At 45.9% G+C, this 13,887-nt stretch overlaps 1 protein-coding gene and 1 long non-coding RNA gene across 3 annotated transcripts in view; one reads left to right on the top strand and one right to left on the bottom strand.

Moving 5' to 3' along the window:
* The window catches only part of KIAA1217 (KIAA1217 ortholog), a 414,351-nt gene that overhangs the window by 191,713 nt on the left and 208,751 nt on the right, over positions 1 to 13,887 (bottom strand).
* Positions 1 to 13,887, top strand: part of LOC122938234 — a 39,405-nt gene that overhangs the window by 20,886 nt on the left and 4,632 nt on the right. Inside the window, exon 3 of one of the 2 annotated variants that reach the window (XR_006389993.1) lies at positions 305 to 732. The exons of the other annotated variant lie outside the window; for it this stretch is intronic. This is a non-coding gene — a long non-coding RNA (uncharacterized LOC122938234). Of the gene's footprint in view, positions 1 to 304; positions 733 to 13,887 lie in introns of those variants that run through there. 2 annotated transcript variants of the gene reach the window in all.

Raw genomic sequence — 13,887 nt, 5'->3', positions numbered from 1 at the left:
GATGGTTTAGGAAGTCAGAGATCAAAGATAAGGAGCCGTCAGCTGAGCTGCCTGATGGAACAGAGTGAAAATTCAGATCCTGCTACTAGACAAACTCCAATTGAAAAAATTATTTTTAGCTCAACATACTTACAATTCATTAATATAAAAAAGAAAATACCTCCAAAGGTGTACATAGCCTTTAAAATAGCAAGGGTTAAAGGGATTCCCTGGCCTTTAAAAAAAAAAATCTGGCAGCCTTCTGATCTGTTGTGGGAAGACATTCTGGTCAGTACCTAACCCTCTGATTCTTTTGTCTCTGCAGAGCTCAGATTGGCTGCAGTCTTTTTGGCTCAGGTGCCGAACGGTTTTTCTCCTGAGTTTTCCTGTTCAGCTGAATTTACCATAGGACGCTGAACAGGAAGAATCAGCAACACATCTGGTCAAGACCAAACATGGGGATGCAGCGGCACAAATGACCCTATCCATATTGGAAGTTTAAATGCAAGAACCAGGGGGTGAAGTGAAGACATCCAGGGACCCACAGGATCTAGGGGTGGGAGAATTTCAAAGAAAATAAATCATGGGCATCCCCTTTAAGGGTAGACTTTCACGCTTTACTTTAAAGGAGATCTCTTAGAATGATTTAAATTCTAAGATCTAAGGTTGCTGCCACTTGTAGAGCTGCCTAGGGGATGGGGGTGAGTGGGCATGGCCTCATTGCACACAACACTGCTCTGCGAGTGGAGGGAACCAGTCCTGCTCACGTTCTAGGACAGGTTACTGGTGGCCATTTTAAATCATTCCTGGAGAACCCCTTTAAGATGTATCATGTCTGTGTGTATCACACTATATCTGGACTGTACACAGAGCACCGCTATGTTTCCTTCAAGAACAGCCTGCGACTTTAACCTCGCAGCTCAGTCCTATTTACACAGCACATCCTACGGTTTACTGCCAACTAAGCTAGGGAAATACCAGACAGCTTTTTATCCGGGAAAGAAAACCCATACAAAATGGAATACGAGTATGAGAAAGACTCGTTGCCGGAAGAAGGATGATAGTGCAAGAGGAGAGGAAGGAAAACTCCTTGATTAAGCACTGTACGTAAAGATAGAAATATGGAACTTGATAAGTGGCAGGCAGATCCATTGCCTCTCACCTCACCTCACCCCCCACCCCGTGGGAAAGGAAAGATGAAACTTGTCATGGAAATTAGGTACATATCAATTTTTGCTGGAAGCGTATTGAAAATGTAAAGTCTGGAGACGAGATAAAGAAGGAAGTATTACCAGTATTTATAATACAATTGTGTATGCACTTGCTTGCGGATGCTATGCGATTTTCACACAGCCCCATTCACTTCTATGGGGCCTGCGTTGCGTGAAAAATGCATGCTGCGATTTTCACGCAATGCACAAGTGATGCGTGAAAAACATCGCTCATGTGCACAGCCCCATTGAAATGAATGGGTCAGGATTCAGTGCGGGTGCAATGCGTTCACGTCATGCATTGCACCCACGCGGAAAACTCGGCCATGTGAAAGGGGCCTTTGTAGATTGCAGGTCAACTTCCGCACTGAAACAATGTGGATTTCACCCTTTTCAATAGGGATCTGCGAATAAACGGCATCTAATCTACACCAAAAACCGCAATTAGAAATTGCAGATTTTGGTGAAGATATGCTGTAGAAACGCATTTATAAATCCTCACTGAAATTTGTGCGGATTATTTGTGCGTTTACCTGCACCCATGTGCAGGTGGCCTTAGGGAGCCCTAACAGACAAGAAATGAGTCAGGTTCATCACTTTCTGGCTCTTTTTACTTATTTTCAGTTGCTTGCTCTGTGCACCGTAGCACAAAAAGCTAAATTATATCCTGTTTCTACGTGGAAACCACCCACAAGCTGCTGTCGACGTAAAGCTGCGCATCTATGAAGAAGCTATGGATCTTATTGGACCAAACGTGGGGCTGCAGCGGCACAAATGACCCTGTCTATATTGGAAGTTTAAATGCAAGAACCAGGGGGTGAAGTGAAGACATCCAGGGACCCACAGGATCTAGGGATGGGGGAATTTCAAAGAAAATAGATCATGGGCATCCCCTTTAAGGCCTCATGCACACGACAGTTTTTTTTCACGGTCCGCAAAAACAGGGTCCGTGGGTCCGTGATCCGTGACCGTTTTTTCGTCCGTGGGTCTTCCTTGATTTTTGGAGGATCCACGGACATGAAAAAAAAGTCGTTTTGGTGTCCGCCTGGCCGTGCGGAGCCAAACGGATCCGTCCTGAATTACAATGCAAGTCAAAGGGGACGGATCCGTTTGATGTTGACACAATATGGTGCCATTTCAAACGGATCCGTCCCCATTGACTTTCAATGTAAAGTCTGGAGTTCTTTTATACCATCGGATTGGAGTTTTCTCCAATCCGATGGTATATTTTAACTTGAAGCGTCCCCATCACCATGGGAACGCCTCTATGTTAGAATATACTGTCGGATATGAGCTACTTCGTGAACCTCAGATCCGACAGTATATTCTAACACAGAGGCGTTCCCATGGTGATGGGGACGCTTCAGGTTAGAATACACTACAAACTTTGTACAAGACTGCCCCCTGCTGCCTGGCAGCACCCGATCTCTTACTGGGGGATATGATAGCACAATTAACCCCTTTAGGTGCGGCACCTAAAGGGGTTAATTGTACTATCATATTCCCCTGTAAGAGATCAGGGCTGCCAGGCAGCAGGGGGCAGCCCCCCCCCTCCCCAGTTTGAATATCGTTGGTGGCACAGTGTGCCCCCACCATCGCCCCCCCTCCCTCCCTCTATTGTATTAAATCGTTGGTGGCACAGTGTGCCAACCACCATCGGCCCCCCTCCCTCCCTCTATTGTATTAAATCGTTGGTGGCACAGTGTGCCAACCACCATCGGCCCCCCTCCCTCCCTCTATTGTATTAAATCGTTGGTGGCACAGTGTGCCAACCACCATCGCCCCCCCCCCTCCCTCTATAGCAGTAACATTGGTGGCAGTGTGCGGTCTCAACAGTAGAAGATTCATACTTACCTGCTTGCTGCTGCGATGTCTGTGTCCGGCCGGGAGCTCCTCCTACTGGTAAGTGAAAGGTCTGTGCGGCGCATTGCTAAAGAACTGTCACTTACCAGTAGGAGGAGCTCCCGGCCGTTCACAGACATCGCAGCAGCAAGCAGGTAAGTATGAATCTTCTACTGTTGAGACCGCACACTGCCACCAATGTTACTGCTATAGAGGGAGGGGGGGCGATGGTGGTTGGCACACTGTGCCACCAACGATTTAATACAATAGAGGGAGGGAGGGGGGCCGATGGTGGTTGGCACACTGTGCCACCAACGATTTAATACAATAGAGGGAGGGAGGGGGGCCGATGGTGGTTGGCACACTGTGCCACCAACGATTTAATACAATAGAGGGAGGGAGGGGGGGGGGCGATGGTGGGGGCACACTGTGCCACCAACGATATTCAAACTGGGGAGGGGGGGTGGTCTGCCCCCTGCTGCCTGGCAGCCCTGATCTCTTACAGGGGAATATGATAGTACAATTAACCCCTTTAGGTGCCGCACCTGAAGGGGTTAATTGTGCTATCATATCCCCCTGTAAGAGATCGGGTGCTGCCAGGCAGCAGGGGGCAGTCTTGTACAAAGTTTGCAGTGTATTCTAACTAGAAGCGTCCCCATCACCATGGGAACGCTTCTGTGTTAGAATATACTGTCGGAAATGAGTTTTCACGAAGTGAAAACTTAGATCAGAAAAAGCTTTTATGCAGACGGATCTTCGGATCCGTCTGTATGAAAGCAACCTACGGCCACGGATCACGGACACGGATGCCAATCTTGTGTGCATCCGTGTTCTTTCACGGACCCATTGACTTGAATGGGTCCGTGAACCGTTGTCCGTCAAAAAAATAGGACAGGTCATATTTTTTTGACGGACAGGATACACGGATCACGGCCTCGGCTGCAAAACGGTGCATTTTCCGATTTTTCCACGGACCCATTGAAAGTCAATGGGTCCGCGAAAAAAAACGGAAAACGGCACAACGGCCACGGATGCACACAACGGTCGTGTGCATGAGGCCTATGTCATTCGTTTTTTGCGGATCCGCAAAAAACGGAAACATGTATAAATTTCACAAAGCAAATAAAGTTGTTTGGATTTCTTTGGAAAAAAATTGAAAAAAAAAGTGAATAAGTGATTTCTGTGGGCAGGATTTAATTTCCAGGAACGGATTCCGCATAAAACGGATGACATACGTAATGACATATGAATGCCATCCGTTTTTTGCGGAACCATTGACTTTGTATTGTACCAGGATCCGATTTTTGCGGAAAAGAATAGGACAAGTTTTATATTTAATCGGACATGCGGAACGGAACAACGGAAACGGACAGCACACATTGTGTTGTCCGATTTTTTCCAGGACCCATTGAAAATGAATAGGTCCAGAACTGGTCCTGATCTGTTCCGCAAAAAACGGAACAGATCAGGAAAGAAACAACGGACGTGTGAATGGACCCTTAATGGTAGACTTTCACGCTTTACTTTAAAGGAGATCTCTTAGAATGATTTAGGTTCTAAGATCTAAGGTTGCTGCCACTTCCATTGTGAATCCAAGTGGATGTCGTGTGTATCAAGTCAAAGGTGGGTGCACTATCTTTGGGACTGACTCAATCTCATTTGCAGTAGGAGTATTTGTTTATACTGGACTGTTAATTTCATCGCGGCTATGGACACTTTCGGGGCAATTATTTTTTTTTTTTTACAATTGCATTTTACTCATTTGGGCTAAAAATCATTTTATGATTGGTTCTCATTAAAAAGTCAGCAGTTTTTGTGATACATGAGGTTAAAAATCAGTCTATTTGCAGACTTATCCTCCTTAGTGCATCAGCTGACGGCTCATGTGTAGATCTTATCTCTGATCTCCTGTCCTCATAACACTCTAAACTCTTATCAAACTGATAAAAATATGGCTTAAATTAGTGTTTATGACGTTAGGAGATAAGAGCTACACATGAGCCGTCAGCTGACAGACTAAGGAGGGACAATTAACCCCATGTATCACAAAAACTGCTGACATTTTTTTAATAAAGACAAATTTAAATCATGCTTTTTAGCTCAAAATTAGTAAAATGCAATTATTTAAAAATAATTACTCCTAAGGTGTCCATAGCCTTTAAAAATTACAGAACAAGTGCCAGATTACACATTTGATGACTAGGTCAGGCGGAGCTTTCCTTTAAACGCATTGTTACTTGCCGCAGCCTTTTATTACATTGTAAGACAAATGTCCGCCTGTAAGAGGGATTGTGCTGGTAAATCCTTCCTGATAGCATTCAGCAGTCCGTCTCTTTTCTTTGTGCCCGTTAATTCCATTTCTGCTGCTGCACTAATCCAGACTCTACCTGTTCTCCTTTGTACGAGGCATATTGTATTAGCGCAGATAACCTTATTTATATCGCTCGTATTGTCCCGGTATTAATAGGGATCCTTTGTGATAGCTTTCCAGACGCAGTCTTACTGAGAAACGAGAGCACAATCCACCAGGCTTAGGCTCACAGTCCCCATCCCACTGCAGCCGCCATTGTACTCCAGATACTGATCCACAGTTTGTTTCTAGCGGGAATGCCAATCCTGTATTACAATGTACAGTATTTTAAATGTAGCTGGAACCTGTGATAGAGAAGAGCGCCCTTTTCTTATCGCTATAACCAACTCTTAACGCTCTTTGTAAAATTTTCCAAGATTTTTCATACATTCGTATAGGGGAAGTATACAGAGATCATAGGCCCCACAGCAAAACTTCCTCCCCATGAGATTTCTGACAAAGTTAGATTTTGTTATTGGAAGACTTTTTTAAAATATTTTACCCAACTTCTATACAGGAAAAACTGGAACAAGTGCTTTATTAATACGGCGCTCGTTTAGAACATCGTATTTCTTAATATCTCCTATACTTCCCTTCATCCAGTAAATTATAAAACTGTCTGCCTGAGGCCACCACTAGGTGGAGCTCAGTGCATAGAAATGTATAAAGTAACCATTGAACTCAATGGAAGCCGTAAAATCGCTATGCTTTGAGCTCCCTCCCGTGCCAGCTGAAGTAACAGGGTTTGAATTTAGGGAGCAAGAAAATGATTTCAGCTTTGGGCCCAACTTTCACTATGGGCCCCAAAACGGTGGCATGGTCTGCCTCCATGGTGGGTACGCCGCTGTATTCAAACTGTATGTGCTATATTCATAGCGCTGTACTACGCCAACAAAAGGCGTTCACTTCACTTCAAGGACCCTGTTCTAGATATAGAAATGGATCTCTAGTGTGAAACTCTGGCATGCTGTTATGGCAGACAAACTGAGAATCGTACCGCAGCATGCAGCAGTTTGTGTCCAGCCCACAACGTAAGAATCTTCGCCGGACCCCATTATACGTAATATCTCCAGCGGGCATTCCATTTTTACCTGACTGGCACCGGATCCAGAGGATTTCGGCACGCAGCTCTCTGCCAAAATAGCCTGCCAGTATTCAAAATGGATATGTGAACGTAGCCTTAGGGGACTTTGTGCACAAGCCCACAAGGTGTGCCCTGCCCTGCCCTTTGGGGGTGAGGACTAGAAATGCCAGGCCTGCTACATTTGTCTGCTGTAAGGTTAAATTGCATGACTTTAGCCATAGAGGAGCAAGCACTTGGGAGGGTGTCACCTGCAAGAAAGTTGCGCAGGGGTGCCATGAGCTGCGCATTCCCTGGACAGGATGTGCGCCAAAGACAGGGCTCCAGATAGGCCAGTGGGGGTGTGATGTCTGCAGGAAATGGCTGCAGAGGGCGAGACTATCTCTGCTGGAGAGATAGCCCTGCAGACGAGGAGGCTGCAGAAACTACTGACTGCAGAAATGCAGAGAGCGACCATATGCCAGGTCAGAATAGCAGGGGTCAGAGAGGGAGGGAAGCAGTAAAGACTAGTGCCACCGGACTGAAGAGGGGCCAACGTGCCCAATTTCCAGGCCACTCAAAAAGAACCCATAGGGGTGAGCCCTACCACCACCATCCCATAGCGGGCGCTCCCCTCCCCTATAAAGCCAATATCCGACCCATTAAAGAGCCTTTGCAACATGACGAGGGATATCATCTGATATAGGCTGATACTGATATCAGACAAAGATGTACAGGGTAGCTGCGTGCAGGGAAGCGCTAGAGACACAGTTTTCTTCCTTTAGGAGGAGAGCTAATTTTCAGGCAAGGACAGATTTTGAACAATAATATCAGTGAGGGATTCTTCCAGAAATTGACAATAACTACCTGTCTGGAAGATTAGCCATCAATGCATGATCAGTAGGAGGCATAACATCCAGGATCCCAACCAAACGCTAGAAGAAGGTTCTTCACCAGTGACTCTCCTGTTCATGCACCTGGGTCTCTTCCTGCAGGCCACTTGCATAGAAGCTCAGCTGCAGTACCAGAAATAGCCACATCCACATGGATGGTGCTGTTTTAGGCGCTGCAAAGCACCACACATTAAAGGGGTTGTCCGCTTTTTTACATTGAAGATCTATCCTCAGGATAGGACATCAATATCTGATCAGCGCGGGGGGCCGACTGCTGGAAGAGAATACAGCGCTTATACAATTGCTGCCTTTTCTCCGCTTTTTACCGGCTCGCCGTCGACATTGCAGTGTAATTATAGCTTCTTCGTCCCATTCACTTCAATAGGACAGTAGAGCTGTAATTACACTGCTCGCCGTTGCAATGTTGATGGTGAGCATGTAAACAGGGAAGGCAGCGCTTGTACAGCTAATCAGCGGAGGTGCTGGGAGTCATCCCCCCGATGATCTGATATTGATGAGCTATCCTGAGGACAGGTCATCAATATAAAAAAAATCTTTATATATGTCAGGGATGGCAAACCTGAGGCTCTCCAGCTGTTGCAAAACTACAACTCCCAGCATGCCCACACTGCCTACAGCTATCAGCCTACAGCAGGGCATGGTGGGAGTTGGTTTTACAACAGCCTGGGAGCCTCACGTTGGCCATCCCTGATATATGTTAAAGATATCCTTTAACCTCTCCTGACGAGTCTGTTTTAGCAAGTACTTACATCCCCTGATAGCAATAATTCTGGAGCATCTAGTCTTATGACTCTATGTTGTGCCATTACTCTATTATTCCTGCTAGAAGTTATTATTAATGGTTAGCAATTTGCAATGGAGGTCCAGCAGGGTGTTACCTATTGGGGGGGGGGGGGTCCCCGCACAGTCTGAAACTATCCAATCTTCGCTGCCGGTGTCAGACTGTGAGGGAACAGCCACCCCACTGGTAACACCCATCTGGACCTTCACTGTAAACTGCCAGCAATTCATTCATAACTTCTAGCAGCAATGAACGACACAACAAATAGATGCTCCAGAATTGCTTATACATGGGTGATGCAAATAGTTACTAAAACAGACATGTCAGAAGAGGCAACAGGTCCTTACTCCACCGACAAAACAATGCATCCCCAGCTCACTGGTCCTGACCTGAGAATAATGTATTTCATTTTAACACTTTACCCAAAACGCTTGAGTCAGCAGTAAACTTTAGACGTTCTCTACGGGAAATGATTGTCCACCTATTTACGAGTGACAGTTGACAAAAAACGCACTTTGATTGGCAGCGGAGAAATTGTTGGAACCAGGACATGCGTCAAACCGAAGATCCAGAACGGGAGAGAACCTTGCGCCAATGTGTTAATATATCTCCAAAGAAAAGTTACCGATTCCTACTCCGTTATCCACATCGTCATTCATTGGAAGAAACTGAAAATTGCTCTTGGGGCTGTATCTATAGGGGGTGCAGAGGTCTCTGGTGTGCTGGGGGATCCAAAAGTCTCTCTACCAAATAAGAAGACACCAGTATTATCAACACATGGTAGATGGGGCCGAACCTGGCGATTTAGACAGGACCGGCTGACCACCTAATGTGTATGATCGGGAAGAGAAGGATCGGGCTGTCGGATTTCAATACGTCCAATTTTTTTTCTTCGTATTCTCAGCCGAAATAAGCTCCTCATTCACAACACATGTCAAGCCTTGGGCCCAAATGACCAGTTGGTTCCTGGTCCCATCCTTAATATTTCATCTGTAGGTGGACACGAAAACTAGAGACACTTTCTAGAACAGTAGTCTCCAACCTGTGGCTGTTAGGGCATTGTTTTGCAACAATTGGAGGACCACAGGTTCGGGATCACGGTTTTAGAAGCCATAGAAGAAAATGGAGAGGATTCGAACCCAGAGGGCCACATAATCCGTGCAGAACGGGCAGTAAAGCAGCAGGCGGCAGGAGTTAATAGAAGCGCTTTAGGCCCAGATATAGCGTTCATGTAAAATTAACATAAGCAGATTCCAGGGTTTTATATTAATGAGCAAACTAACAAAAGCACAAAGCCAAGTGCCTCAGTCTCCCCAAATAATTCCTGGGCACCATGACAACTTGGCACAGGGAATTTACGCGGGCCTATGTCACTGCACAGATGCAGCATTAACAATGTATTATCCCAGTGAATGCTGGAGTATTTTGGGCGTGCATTCTGCAAACATACAGGAAGCGCTAACAATCCATAATTACAAATCGCTCACATTTGGACTAGAAATATTAGGTTTTCTGAATTGTCTCTCTGTATAGTTCTGGATTTCCTATTCAGCTCTCCACAAATCCTTCTATAGCGCGCTCGGCCCTTCCATTGCACAACAGATTAGTCACTAATTACAAACAAAATATTGTTCCGTGACCTGAAACTTTACCAAGGTTAGTGTTGAGCGAATCAAAGTAGTGCACTTCGATCCGAATTTCAGGAAAAATTTGATTTGCCGAATTTTCTCGTGCTTCGTGGTAATTAATCAATTTTCCCTGAAATGTCAGAACAAGAGACAAAAAACAGTCACCTCATCCATTTGAGCACGAAGAGGCCGCCGCAGCATTCTTGATTGAAGATCCGTCGCAAAATCTCGTCACTATATCAACCAGCCCGATAACGTCATCACGCACCGCGCATCTTCAATCAAGATGGCTGCGGCAGCCTCTTCGCGATTAAATGGTGAGTATTATTTATTGACTTTTGTACCGGATTAACCCCTGAAAGCCCTCACTATTATTCTCAGATGAACGCAGCATCAGTGGGGTACAATGATGGGGGGGCGGCGCGATTGCCGTTCCCCGTCATTGTGCCCGCTACTTACAAAGAAATGCACTTCGTGAGAAAGTATTTTGTCACAAAGCGGATTTCTTTGTGAAATTTTGCGAGGCAGCCGAATCAAATTTTTCAAAACTTTTCTCAATACTAATCAAGGTATCAAAAAGGCAAAAGTATCTTCAAGAAGTCCCATGACAGCTCTTCACTGGCTGTGCTACCCCGCCCAGATCCTCCTCACCATGAGGAGGAGATCTCTTCTAGTTTTGCCCTCGGGCCTGGTTACTTCTAGTCTATGTAAATACTGTACCTCCACCATGTGTTACCTGTCTTACCTCATTCCTTACTCTACTAACCTAAGGATATAATTATGGCTTTGAGTTACTGCTTGATTTGCAGTGGCCAGGTACGGGAGGATATTCTGTATTTGTCGTGACGCCAATTACAGCGTGCGCAGGGTACTATCCCAGGGCCCTTCAAAGGTGTTATAACGCACGTCCCAGATTAGGAATGCCAGAGTGGTGTAATGGCTTATAATGTCTCTATAGGGTGGTGATAATTGTGTCAACAGTGTCTCCTACCTGGGTATGGCTGGACTCCTGGCTCACTTGCAATAAATTTGAGTGTAGTGATAGTAGGAATAATAGAGTAATTTTGCAGAGTAAATGATGTCCAGACCTTTAGATAAAGTTCAAACGTTTCTTTACTTGACATAACTTGCATCCAAGCAGTATACAGCTTTGGTCTCTTGTTTCCAGCAGGTTTTGGCAATGATTGGCAGGAATAAATACTTCTGCTTTAAATGTGAGCTTGCAGGATAAGTTGTCTGCTTGTTAGCTCTAACTTTGGCAGGATTAGCTTCTGTACTTATCTGTAACTTCTGCTTTATGGGGACAGACTAGCTAAGGAGGGAATGGGTTCTCCTAGGTCTCTGGACTGAACTCACAGATAGATTCTCAGGGGATGCTTTCTTCCTGGAACTCTGGAGATTGTTTGTAGTGGTCTGCTTCTTTATCCAGCTGGAGCTGAAAGTGCTCAGACTGGGAATATGACCAAGTCTCAGCCGAGACAAGGTCCTTTCTGTCTTCTCTATACAGGGGATCTCCTCACACACACACACTACCCCTAGCAGGGGGGAGGCTACACTGACTCTAACTTCCTTCTCCACCCATGCTGCAGGATGTGGGAACTGCCCACTCTCTCCACACAGGGGGAGCTAAGCTGGAATAAACCATTCCAGCTCAGATATATTAAACTGGGACTTGTACCTTGCCAACGTGTTGCTGCCACCTACTGGTAACCAGGCACATTACAGAAACAATTACATTAAACATGGTTTTATGCACATTTGTGGAGGACATGAGCAAAATCATATCAGATGACAATATAAAGGCTCTTAGAAGATAGTAGCGGGGTAGAGGCGTGTAGTAACACAACTCTGGGGTGTTACAGATTCATTATATTATTTATCCATCTATCTAGCCAGTGTCGGACTGGGGTTCCTAGGGCCCACCATACGGATACGTTCAAATATTACCTGCTCACACAGCAAGATGCTGCCAGATGATTGAATATGGGGGTCTCTGCAGCAACTTTCAGAAGGTAGGTCCTGGGGAAAAGAGGATACTGGCAGCTTTCCTCTGTACCTAGAAGTCATCTCAGCTCTGATCGTGTCTATAATAATAAACTGGGGAGTCTCTATAATAATCTATCAAGTTATTTTATATGAACATAGGCTGTGTTATGTGCCACTTGTGCAGGGGGTGGGAGACTAGGGGCCCACCGGGGGATTCACCTGTACCCCTGTGGGCCAGTCCGAGCCTGTATCTATCTAATATCTATCTATCTAATATCTCTCTCTCTATCATATTTATCCATCTCATATCTATCTATCTCTCTCTCTCTGTCTCCCTGTTGACAGTATTGTAATCTCTCTCATTGTGAAGACCTATCTCATGAACAAATGTTGAAAGTCTTACGGCCCTCATACACATTAGCCTATTGTCGGCTGAACTGGCCATATTCGGTGAGACTGACCGACCATTCATCATATTGACAAGCCACGGGTGTGTCACGGTGGGGAGTGGGGGAAACCCCCCACCGTACAATGTAAAGGGATAACGGTAGTAACTAGGCCAGGACGCTAGGATCAGGGAGCAGGTCACCTTCTATTGCGTCCCTAATCCTCTCCCTAACTCCTAACCGTATGAGCGGACCCTGATGGAGGGACGGCTCCTACCCTGGATACCTAATATCCTGAGTCGCCCCTGGAAATCCCTCACATAGGAGCAGGGGAGAGACGACCTGTTCATCCACAACACGGAGTACCAGGACTCTCTAAAGGCCTAGAAGCAGGGAAAAGGAAAGCCCATACACAGCTAGAGGATCGGCAACATAACTCACGGAGGTCACGTGCCTGCTCCGCCTATTTATGAATGAAGCAGGCGGAGCAGGCACGTGACCTCAGTGAGTTACGGCCGCCCGACCTGCCTGCTAGCTGCTAGTGCTTACTACAGGAGCGTGACATGTACCGGTAAGTACGGTACACATGGGGAGCGCATCATTATTCAGTTTAGATATGATTTTAACACTACGTATAATACAGTACATACTGAGCGGCGGGGCCAGAGTACAGTGCCTGCACTGCCCCGCCGCTCTCCCCGCCTACTACAGTCCCTCCTCCCTCCTCACTAATACATCGCAGACTGTGAGGTAAATTGCCAGCATTCGCCCCATAAGACGCAGGGGCACTTTTCCCCCACTTTTGGGGGGAAAAAAGTGCATCTTATGGGGCGAAAAATACGGTAACAAGCTTGCGGCCACACCATAATCCCCACTAGCTAGAAGATTAACCCCTAGCACACCAAACATCAGGGAGGCACACCAAATTGCACGTGCAGGGGAATTGCACGTGCAAACCAAAATCTACATGTTGCCACCAGCAACGAGTCTGCACGGCAACCGCGTCACGGGCAAACAATATGACCATGACAGGGTGTCAGGTCATCTGAGACGGCCTCCAAACGAGGGTAACTGAAGCTCCCCGTGCAACCACACAGGTCACAAAACACTTAGGCAGGCCCTGAGCTCAGACTGCCCCATTTACATGCATATGGAGATAAAGTTTAAAAAGTGCTGGAGGCTTGCCCAAGAAAAATAGGGGGGGTCTTTGGGATAGTGGACAGTAGCACAGGGGTGCCAAGGTGAAGAAAAAACGGATAAGGGCAGTGTAGTAAGTCTATGGAGGGTTACTACTTTGCTAGTTGGATTTGTGCTTTTGCTTCACAGTATCGATATATTGCAAAAACATATATCACGGTGTCTGTATAGTTAGTGGTTCTATTTCAGTGTCTCTGGACTGTATCGATATATGGCGACACATGTATCACTGTGCGGGTACTTAAAAAATAATAATAAGTGATGTTAAAAGAATTGTATGAGAAAAAAAACGGAAGGCGGCTTACTTCACCAGGGAGGGAGATATAGGATAAGCAAAATACACCTATACCTGCTCCTCCCCCGCCGAGATCGCTCGTCAGGTAGTATAAACTTTCCTCCACGTCCCAAATGATGGTAGTCAGGGTTCCAGATGGAGAGTTTTTTTATTACATAAATGAATAAAAGCTCAACGCGTTTCGGGGTATCTTCCCCTTTCTCAAGAGCAGTGTGGGTTAAAACACATAACATAAAGTGCATGTTGCCAAGAATATAT

Source organism: Bufo gargarizans, chromosome 5 (assembly GCF_014858855.1).
Source record: "Bufo gargarizans isolate SCDJY-AF-19 chromosome 5, ASM1485885v1, whole genome shotgun sequence".
Taxonomy (NCBI): domain Eukaryota; kingdom Metazoa; phylum Chordata; class Amphibia; order Anura; family Bufonidae; genus Bufo; species Bufo gargarizans.
Note: the sequence above shows the minus strand (reverse complement) of the source record. Positions and strands in the feature narration are given on the sequence as shown.